Genomic DNA, 11726 nt, shown 5'->3' with positions numbered 1-11726 from the left:
ATTTAGTTCTAAATATAAAGCCCTCTTTAATAGTGTCTTCCTATAATATAATGTCAAGCATTTCTGTTCAGAATAAAAAGGTAATAACTTTAAGCTTTTTGTCAAAGGGAGGGAAGAGTGATTTATAGTACAGTATTTCTGAGTTACCTGATTGCAATCAAGCTTAAATGTATTTACCTGGGAGGAAAGGCCCAAAAGGACTTTAAATAGTACCTCTCACTTCAGATCCAATTCTCTGCATTATGATCCTAGAAGGAACAGAATGACAACAGTAATGACAGCAAATGAGAGGTTAGGGGCAGCCTGACATTGCAACTCTTTTTAATCCAACAGAAAGTTAGAAGTTTCTTACAAATCAGCTTCTCATTTAAGTGTATACGTAGCATACTTTTGTATCAGTGTGTCACTTTTAAATCTTTTTTTTCCTTAAGGATTTTTTTTCCCTATTTACACTGGGTTTTCTAGCAGGGCAAAATTGCATAGTGTAGCTGTAAGAATTTGTCTTGCTTCTGATTCTTAGCCTTCTCCTTACAGCTGAACAAACCCGTTTCTCTCATCCTCTCCAGGGAGTGGCATGTGCTCCAGCTCCCTGACCACCTTGGCAGCCATGTACTGGTCACCTGCTTCACTATGTCAGTGGCTTTCTTGTGCGAGGGAACTCTAAATAGGACACGGTACTCCACATGCAGTCTCACAAGTGCTGGAAACAGAAGGCAGCTCGCTTTCTTGGACCTGCTTGCTGCTCTTATACAGGCTGGTCATTGCCACTCCAAGGTCACATTGCTGACTTATGTTCAACCTGTATACCAGGGCACACAGGTTTTACTCTGTAAAGCTTTCTAACGAGTTGGGTCCCAACCCATACTGTTGCATGGGGTTATTTCTGCTAAGATGAAGGACTTTGCATCTCCCTTTGTTGAACTTAAGGAGTTTTCTATCAGTACATGTGTCCAGTTGATGTGGTACTGGTTCTCTAGCACTGCCTGCTTTCTTTCCTTTTCTTCACCTTGCCCCTCCCTGCCATGTCTGGTAGCTTTTCCCCTGCCCCTGCTTGCATCTTATCTATGCAATCAGAAACCTTTTCCTAGAGGGAATCAGGCTGGGCAGACATGACTTGCCATTAGTAGACTCATGCTGGCTGTTCCAAATCACCATCATCTCCTTCATGTACTTGGCTATGGATTTAGGGAGGATCTGCTCTGACCTCTGGGACTGAAGTCAGGCTGCCCACTCGCTAGCTCCCTGGATCCTCCTCCCTGAAGATGGGTGTGACACTTGCCTTTTTTCAGTCATCAGGAACCTCCTAATTGCTGCGACCTTTGCAATATAATAGAGAGTGGCCTTGTGGTGACACGAGCCAGGACCCTCAGCAGCACCCTGTCTGGTCCCATGGAGAGTTGTATGTGTTTGCAGGGTAAAGTACTCTGGTATTACGAGGAGGTGCTAGTACATGTGATAGAATCATGGAATCACTTAGGTTGGAAAAGACCGTTAAGATCATCAGGTCCAACCATTAACCTAACACTACCAAGTCCACCACTAAACCATGTTCCTAAGCACCACATCTACACGTCTTTTAAATACCTCCAGGGATAGTGACTCAACCGCTTCCCTGGGCAGCCTGTTCCAGTGCTTGACAACCCTTTCGCTGAAGAATTTTTTCCTAATATCCAATCTAAACCTCCCCTGGCACAACTTGAGGCCATTTCCTCTTGTCCTATCACTTGGTACTTGGGAGAAAAGACCAACACCCACCTCGCTACAACCCCCTTTCAGGTAGTTGTAGAGAGCGATAAGGTCTCCCCTCAGCCTCCTTTTCTCCAGGCTAAACAACCCCAGTTCCCTCAGCCGCTCCTCATAAGACTTGTGCTCCAGCCCCCTCACCAGCTTCGTTGCCCTTCTCTGGACACGCTCCAGCACCTCAATGTCTTTCCTGTAGTGAGGGGCCCAAAACCGAACACAGTACTCGAGGTGCGGCCTCGTCAGTGCTGAGTACAGGGGGACGATCACTTCCCTGCTCCTGCTGGCCACACTAGTTCCGGTACAGGCCAGGATGCTGTTGGTCTTCTTGGCCACCTGGGCACACTGCTGGCTCATGTTCAGTTGGCTGTTGACCAATACCCCCGTGTCCTTTTCCACCAGGCAGCTTTCCAGCCACTCTTCCCCAAGCCTGTAGCACTGCATGGGGTTGCTGTGACCCAAGTGGAGGACCTGGCACTTGGCCTTCTTGAACCTCGGCCCATCGATCCAGCCTGTCCAGATCCCTCTGTAGAGCCTTCCTGCCTCTGAGCAGATCAACCCTCCCTCCCAACTTGGTGTCATCTGCAAACTTACTGAGGGTGCACTCAATCCCCTTGTCCAGATCGTTGCTAAAGATACTAGATGGAACTGGCCCCAGTACAGAGCCCTGGGGAACACCACTTGTGACCCGCCGGCAACTGGATTTAACTCCATTCACCACCACTCTTTGGACCCGGCCATCCAGCCAGTTTTTTACGCAGAGAAGAGTACACTCATCCAAGCCATGAGCAGCCGTTTCTCCAGGAGAATGCTGTGGGAAACAGTGTCAAAGAGTTTACTAAAGTCCAGGTAGACAACATGCACAGCCTTTCCCTCATCCACTAAACAGGTCACCTGGTCATAGAAGGATATCAGGTTGGTCAAGCAGGACCTGCCTTTCATGAACCCATGCTGACTGGGCCTGATCCCCTGGTTGTCCTGTACGTGCCGTGTGATGGTACTCAAGATGATCTGCTCCATGACCTTTCCTGGCACTGAGGTCAGACTGACAGGCCTGTAGTTCCCCGGATCCTGCTTCCAGCCCTTCTTGTAGATGGGCACCACGTTTGCTGACTTTCAGACAACTGGGACCTCCCCACTTAGCCAGGGCTGCTGATACATGTCTGAAAGTGGCTTGGTGAGCACTTCTGCCAGCTCCCTCAGTACCATTGGGTGGATCCCATCCAGCCCCATAGATTTGTGCGTACCTAATGGGTGTAACCTGTTGCTAACCTTTTCCCCTTGGATAACAGGGGCCTCATTCTGCCCCCCATCAGTGTCTTCCAGCTCAGGGGGCTGGGTACCCTGAGAACAATTGGTATTTTTTACTAAAGACTGAGGCAAAGAAGGCGCTAAGTACCTCATCCTCTTCCTCATCCTTTGTCATTATGTTTCCCCCCCACGTCCAATAAGGAGATTCTCCTTAGCCCTCCTTTTTTTGCTAATGTATGTATAGAAACATTTTTTATTGTCTTTTATGGCAGTAGACAGATTAAATTCTACTTAGGCTTTGCCCATTCTAATTTTCTCCCTGCATAACCTCACAACATCCTTGTAGTCCTCCTGAGTTGCCTGCCCCTTCTTCCAAAGGTCATAAAGTCTGCTTTTTTTCCTGAGTTCCAGCCAAAGCTCTATGTTCATCCAGGGTGGTGGTCTTCCCTGCTGGCTTGTCTTTGGGCACATGGAGACGGCCTGCTCCTGCGCCTTTAAGATTTCCTTCTTGAAGAATGTCCAGCCTTCCTGGACTCCTTTGCCCTTCAGGACTGTCTCCCAAAAGACTCTGTCAACCAGTCTCCTGAACAAGCCAAAGTCTGCCTTCCAGAAGTCCAAGGTAGCAGTTCTGGTGACCCCCCTCCTTAGTTCGCCAAGAATCGAAAACTCTATCATTTCATGATCACTATGCTCATGACAGCCTCCAACCATCACATCACCCACAAGTCCTTCTCTGTTCACAAACAACAGGTACAGCGGGGCACCTTCCCTAGTTGGCTCACTCACCAGCTGTGTGAGGAAGTTATCTTCCACACGCTCCAGGAACCTCCTAGACTCTTGTATTGGCTTTGTGTGGCAAGGTTTTGGTAGCGGGGGGGGTTACAGGGGTGGCTTCTGTAAGAAGCTGCTGGAAGCTTCTCCTGTGTCTGACAGAGCCAATACCAGCTGGCTCTGAGACGGACCCGCCGCCAGCCAAGGCCGAGCCAATCAGCGATAGTGGTAACGCCTCTGTGATAACATTTTTAAGAAGGGAAAAAAGTTGGGACAGACAGAAAAACAGCAGGCAGAGAGAGGAGTGAGAACATGTAAGAGAAACAACCCCGCAGACACCAAGGTCAGTGAATAAGGAGGGGGAGGAGATGCTCCAGGCACCAGAGCAGAGATTCCCCTGCGGCCCGTGGTGAAGACCATGGTGAGGCAGGCTGTCCTCCTGCAGTCCATGGAGGTCCACGGTGGAGCAGATATCCACCTGCAGCCCGTGGAGGACCCCACAGCGGAGCAGGTGGGTTCCCGAAGGAGGCTGTGACCCCGTGGGAACCCCGCGCTGGAGCAGGCTCCTGGCAGGACCTGCAGATCTGTGGAGAGAGGAGCCCACGGAGCAGGTTTTCTGGCAGGACTTGTGACCCCGTGGGGGACCCACGCTGGAGCAGTCTGTGCCTGAAGGACTGCACACTGTGGAAAGGACCCATGCTGGAGCAGTTCGTGAAGAACTGCAGCCCGTGGGAGGGACCCATGTTGGAGAAGTTTGTGGAGGAATGTCTCCAGTGGGAGGGACCCCACGCTGGAGCAGGGGAAGAGTGTGATGAGTCCTGCCCCTGAGGAGGATGAAGCGGCAGAAAATAACTTGTGATGAACTGACCGTAAACCCCATTCCTCGTCCCCCTGTGCCGCTGGGGGGGTTGGTAGAGAATCCGGGAGTGAAGTTGTGCCCAGGAAGAAGGGAGGGGTGGAGGGAAGGTGTTCTGAGATTTGGTTTTATTTCTCATTACCCTACTCTGGTTGATTTGTAATAAAGTGAGTTAATTTTCCCCAAGCTGAGTCTGTTTTGCCCATGATGGTAATTGGTGAGTGATCTCTCCTGTCCTTATCTCAACCCACAAGCTCTTTGTTATATTTTCTCTCCCCTGTCCACTGAGGAGGGGGAGTGATAGAACAGCTCTGGTGGGCACCTGGCGTCCAGCCAGGGTCAAGCCACCCCAACTATTTCCTCTCTACTGTATTGTATTCCCAGTAGACATCTGGTAAGTTGAAGTCCCCCATGAGAACAAGGGCTAGCGTTTGTAAGACTTCTCCCAGCTGCTTATAGAATATATCATCGGCTTCTTCATCCTGGTTGGGTGGTCTATAACAAACTCCTACTATGATATCTGCCTTGATGGCCTTCTGCCTGATTCTTACCCATAAACACTCAACCCTATCATCACCATCGTCAAGCTCTAGACAATCAAAATACTCCCTAACATACAGGGCTACCCCACCGCCTCTGCTTTCTTGCCTATCCCTTCTGAAGAGTTTATAGCCATCCATTGCAGCACTCCAGTTGTGCATGTCATCCCACCATGTTTCTGTGATGGCAACTATATCATGGTTTTCCTGCTGCACAATGGCTTCCAGCTCCTTCTGTTTGTTGCCCATGCGGCATGCATTGGTGTAGATGCACTTCAGCTGGTTTATTGATCCCACCACCTTTTTGAGGCGACAAGCCCTTATTCTTACCTGACCATTCTCAGGTGCTTCCATGGTTTCTAACACATCAGTAACCCTTGTGTCTTTGCTGCCACATGGATCTCCATCCCCTACCTCCACTGAGATGGCAGACCAAAGGACCTTGCTAGCGCACCATCCCTCAAATATTGGCGTGCCACCCCCAGGCTTATCTCTAGCAAGCCTGGTTTTGTCCCTTTCCCCCTTCAAATCTAGTTTAAAGCACTTTCAATGAGCCCCGCTAACTCCTGTGCAAAGATTGTTTTCCCCCTTTGAGACAGGTGTACCCCATCTGTTGCCAGCAGGCCTGGTGTTGTGTAGACCAACCCATGATCAAAAACCCCAAAATTCTGCCAGTGACACCAGGCGCAGAGCCAGGTATTGATCTGCTGGCTCTTCCTGTTTCTTCCCTCATCATTCCCTGCAAGTGGAAGGATAGAGGGGAGCACTGCTTGTGCTCCTGATCCCTTAACCAGTTGTCCAAAGGCCCTGAAGTCTCCCTTGATTGCCCTTGGACTTCTTGTTGCAACTTAATTGCTGCCTACTAGAAAAATCAATAATGGATAATAATCTGAGGGCTGTACCAGGGTCAGAAGTTTTCTCTTCACATCTTTAACCCCGGCCCCAGGGAGGCAGCAGACTTCCCTAAGAAGCAGGTCTGGTCTGCATATTGGGCCTTCTATTCCCTTCAGAAGGGAGTCTCCTATGACAATGACCTGTCTTTTTTTCTTTATGGAAGTGGTTTTAAGGCAGGGTGTAGGCTGACTTAACCTTGGCAACACCTCCAAGCTGGATGGACCACCTCAGTAAGAAAGACACTCGGATTCTTTAAAGTACCATTTAAAATGCTAGTTATTAGAGCTAACGCTTTTGGATAAAGGCAAGGCCACGCAGGTGGCATAATCTCTGGTGCCAAGCGGGAGCTGCCCATCAGCTCCTCCAGCACCATGCACTGCCTGAGCTTGTCCTGCAGTCAAGGGATTTGTGCGGCGCATTGCAGCCTGAAGTCGACGCTGGGCGTGCACAGCGCAGGCCTGCACCTGCTCAGGTTAAGCATGGTGTGGGTCACTGACCTCTCCATGTGTAATGGTTTTCTGGTCAGGATCGCTGCACTCCCTGTCCCGTCCCCTGCCATGGGTTGTACTACCTTTCTGCAGATCCTGTTAGTAGGCTCGGGGAAATGGGAGGCCAGGAAGGAGACTTTAACCAGTGAACACCAAGGCAAAAAAAAGCATTGAGCACTTTAAGTCTTTCCCTTGTCCTTTGTCAGTAGGTCCCCTCTCTCACTGAACAGTGAACCCCATTTTCCTCAGTCTTCCTTCTGCTCCTGATGCACTTACAAAAGCCCTGTTTGTTGTCCTCATCCCTATGTGCTTGACCAGTGTCTCTATATTCTTCTTGAAATTCCCTCCATGTACTTCCTTTTTCACATCTGTGTTCAGTCAGGGGTTGCCTGCCCATCCATGCTGGCGTCTTACCACAACAGCTTGGTTTTCTGCACTGTCCAGTGTTCGTGTGCTTCAGAGAGGTTATCCTGAAAAGCAATGTACTGCCCTGGGCCTTTCTGCCTACCTGGGCAGTCTCTAGTTGGATCCAAGTAGATCCCTAAATAAGCTGCAGTCAGATGTCCTGAAGCTCAGAGATGTGTTATTTAACTTCCTCACTTCTCTAACCATTTAAAACAACACAATGTCATGATCACTGCAGCCAGGACTGCCCTTAACCTTTCCATCTTTAGGTCTTTCTTGTTTATGAGTGGCAGGTCCTGCAGGGCTTTTCCTGTCATCCGCTCATGGATCACCTGCTTCTTTTGGTATCTGCATTGCCTGTGTAAGCTGTAAGTTATTTAGGAGAAGGACTGTGTCATAGGTTTCATATTGGAATACAAGTCACAGTTAACACTGGTTTTACTATATTGGCAGTGTGGATGGTGGAAGAGCATAACTTGTTTGTCGGGACAATACTACTTAAAAAGCAACAGCAAGATACAGCCTATTTTGTGGCAGATGAAAATCTAATCTTTAGACTATTTTCAAGAACAAAACTGTCATTGATTTCAACAAAGTACCATTAATATGAAAAAGGGCAAAATGCAGGCTTCCTGAATACCATCTGTATTGGTAATACAGCATGAACCAGAAAGGTGAACTGAGTTGGATGAACTGAGAGAGAGAGAGATTCATAGAAGGAGTTACAGATTAGAGGCCTTTCAGGATGAGGGTATGTCCCTGTTTACTGAGGGAGCTCTCACAATGTCATTGCAGCAAAGAAAAAGAATTTTGCCTCAATTCTGTGGCTACTCAAAGAGCAGTAGGAATTTCATTCCAAGTGGCTGAAAACATCTAATTTTCAGCTCTGTTAAGCACCTTATCTGTAAGCGGAGGTAGGAGCTGGGAGACATTCAGCACTTAATGCTTCTTACTAGCTAAATGAGCATCTCCCTGCCCAGCGATTTAGCCTTTTTAGAAGCACTTAAATCCTTGCACGGGCTGCATGGAGAGCCTATACAGTTAACTTGGCTGGTATGGGCCACCCTGACATGTTAAGCAACTTCTTTGTGTTTGCATCCTTGGTAGTTTTGAATTTTGTCCTTGGATAAGAACAGCCTTTGCTATAGGGAAAAAAAAAAAAGCAGATTATTATTTCTGCATGAAGGGTCAAGGGCTTTCTTTAATGATGTTGATAATTACAGGACAAGTATGAGGCAATGGTAGCATTAACTGCAGCAGATGATGGTCTGATCTCACTGTTGAAGTACTGGCAGAATCACAATCTTTGCAAAGCATTCTTTTGGATTAAAAAAAAATCTTAAAATGCTAAGGTGAAAATATGCATATGTTCAAAGAACCTGTGATGGAAAAGAGTATGATTTATGATAATTAAGAGGAAATACTTTATTCCACTAACAGCATTTAGGAAATAAATGTAATTACAAGCTAAATATTCACAACTGACTATTCTGCATTTAGGACAATTTCTTTTAATATTTACAATTACAAGGCAATAATCATTTAACAGATGTGTACTATATATAAAATATTGGCAAGCATTATTGCTATTAAACCACAAATCTGACATTTATTGTAAAGAAAAACAGACTTAACATCCCCAGCACTGCTGGCTACCTAAGCACATGCCTAAGTAATTTACCCCCTGGTACCAGCTATTAGTGTAATTGCCCTCAAGCAGTTTCTCCAAACTAGAAAATACCGTTAAATAGGAAGTGTAAATAAGGATCTACTTGCACTTTAAAACATTCAAATAATCATTTAATAGATACATTTTTGTGAAAACACATGTGTATTGCCTGGAAAATTTGACTTACAAATCGGTTACTCGAATGCAAACATTGATGAAAAATACCCTTGAGCTGCCAAGACTATGCTGCCAAGCATGTGTGCAGCAAGGGCCTATATAAAATAAATGTTATACCATTTTAAAATATATGTTAAGGTATGCAAGGACACTGAAATAAGTTTTACTTTTTGTTTCACACGTGGTCAGATACAAAGCTGACAGGCATCAGCTGTTAAATACTGTAATGTAATCACATTTGATAGTGCAGGCAAAGCCAAAACAGGAGAAAAGGAGATGTATTACCTATAGGGTCTGTTGCTATTCATGAAGGGACATGACGTTGATGCTACGTTATGTTTTTAATAACTACATTAGCTTTTATTTATGACCTTATTTTCTAACACTAGTGTTGTAGAACATAGGTTATAATATTTTTAAAAGTAAAATAAGAGAGAATGGTGTGAAATAATCCTCTGTCTCCAGCAAAATACTATATCTACTGTCTCTAGTATTGGTGATGGTAGCTGACTAATCATGAGACAAAAAAAAAAAAGTCAGGTTTTCTTCTGTCAGGTAATACTAGTTAGGTGGTATTCTTTTCCCAGCTGCATTTACTGATCATCCTTCAATTTCTGCTATTCAAAAAACAGAACTGGGAATTAGTTTGATCTAATGATACCTTCATAGCGGCCTTGAGAACAATCAGTAAATTAGGCCCTGGGTACATGTGCAAAAATTAAAAAGTGAAATAATTGTGAATACTCACAGCTAAGTACTATTTATCCATATGTAAGTAGAGTTAATCAGTGTGCACTGACAGAAGTAAATGTACAAAATGCAGTGTGGCTATGTATTTATCCATTTTTAATATATTTTTCTAATAGCAATTTATTCTTGTGACACAGAATGTGATGTGCTTCAACAGTATACTATATATTGATGGAGCTCTTACAAAACCACTGTCTTGTAGATAGGAGTTACGTAATACAGCCTCTGTTGCCACTTGTTTGTAGAGGGAAGCTTTTTTTAAAAAAGATTTTTTCAGCTGCAGGTACATGAAAATGTGTGCTAAGAAAAAATATTAATGCTTTGATAATCTTAACAAACTGATTTAAATGCGCAATTCAACATTATTTATGAAGATTCATTATTTTGTGAAATGAATAATTTTGAATCTAAAAATTCAAAATTATGTCTTCAGTGTAATTTACCACTTTAGATCTTTCTGAGAAATCCATTGTTTGTTCATATTGTATTATACCAAGGATGTAAAAGTTTAAGTAAGATGTTCTGTGATGGAAGTAAGCAAACCAAATTTTTATCACAATGAAGGCATGTTTTAGTATTTTGTCAGCTAAGATTTTGTGTTGGTCTAATACTGGGTAATTGTGTGTCTGCATTTCTGACTTCATTTGGGGAGTGTAAGAGATTGTTAGAGGAGGAGAATTTGTTAGTGGAAAAGGAAGGGGTAGTTGATGAGAAAGGTATCTTAAAGGAAGTGTATTTATTCTAGCAAGATGTTTCCTTAAGTAGAGAAAAAAAGTAAAAGATTAAATAAAACAACATTAAAAAAACAAGCATCATTTGCTGGTTTTAATTTAAATCAGTTTCTGTAAAAAAATATATTTAAACTAAGGTTGCTGTTCTAGGCAAGGAAGCAATGTTATTAACACATACAGTGTATTTGATGTTGCGCTAGTGGTCTGCACAGAGCAATCAGTAGCAAAATTTTCATTGGACCCTCTCATAGCACAACTCATCTACAAGAATTACTCCTTAATACACACAAAAATTAATTTCCCATAGTACTTAAAAACTTTGTGTGTCATGCTTAAGGCTACTGTGGTTTTTTTGACAGTACTGTCTCATCCTGCATATTGTTGGAAGCAAAAACTTATATGTTTGTTCGATGGAAGAAGTCTACAAACCATTCAGATGTCTGGGGTAACCTGATGCCTTTCAGGGACAGAAAGTGAATTTGTGGTTTTTTTATGGCGGATGGGTTCAGTGCAACTACATTACCTGTGATACAATTGACACAGACTGACAATTGTTGGACTTGTGTTATTGGTATAAAGATGCTTAAACTGGTAGAATTTGTGCCAGTTTGCAGAAGCTGTGTAATAACCCCAGTTAATAAAATACTGACCATATTGTGCCTTAAGATTTAGGTGGAATTTAGCTGACTGAAAAAAATTAAGGAACTGATTATTTCATACAGTAGTTCTGCATTTGGTTTAGATCTATATCAACCAGCTTGGCCATTAAAAGAAGCTATTAGACCTTTCCTGCCCCTGTTTTCATGCTTGCACACCATCTTCTTTGTGCTGGTTTAAAAACCATGAAAAACATCACCATAATGCTGCTGAGTTAAAAATTCTCTTTAGTTGCTGGGTTGGGTTTTAGCCTGAATCAATTCCCTGAGGTACAAAGGAGGAAATGATGCAGGGGTGGAAAGAAGCAGGGGAGGGTCATGGAGAGCTGCATATGCTAGTTTAACGCATGTGAAACCCCAGGCACAGCTGCAATTCTGCTGATGGATAGCAACAGGCCTCCTTTGGAACCAGCAGGAGGAAAACAGGATGAAAATACAGGAAGAGGCCAGGTAAAGAACAGAAGGGAAGGAAGCTAAGAAGTTGAGCTCTGAATGTCACAATGAGAAAAAGCTTACTGTATCCTCTGTTTTCTTTCATGAATCAAACAATGGCTTTGTTAGGACCAGTAAAGAATAATAAACAAAGGAGGAGGGAAAAAACAGAAATTCAAAGCTGTCCAGAACATTGAAAAAGAGTAAGTGATTGCAGAAAGCCCAATTCAACTGCAGGAGAAGCTAAAATTGAAAAACATACGTATTTATACTGACTAAAGATACCAGTGAAGATATGCAAAATAATTGGAAGAAATTGCTTGATTTGAGAGGCTTTAGTATTTACGCTGTGTTTCCTGTTGGAATT

This window comes from Harpia harpyja, chromosome Z (assembly GCF_026419915.1).
Source record: "Harpia harpyja isolate bHarHar1 chromosome Z, bHarHar1 primary haplotype, whole genome shotgun sequence".
NCBI classification, from domain to species: domain Eukaryota; kingdom Metazoa; phylum Chordata; class Aves; order Accipitriformes; family Accipitridae; genus Harpia; species Harpia harpyja.
This window is presented reverse-complemented; position numbering follows the sequence as displayed.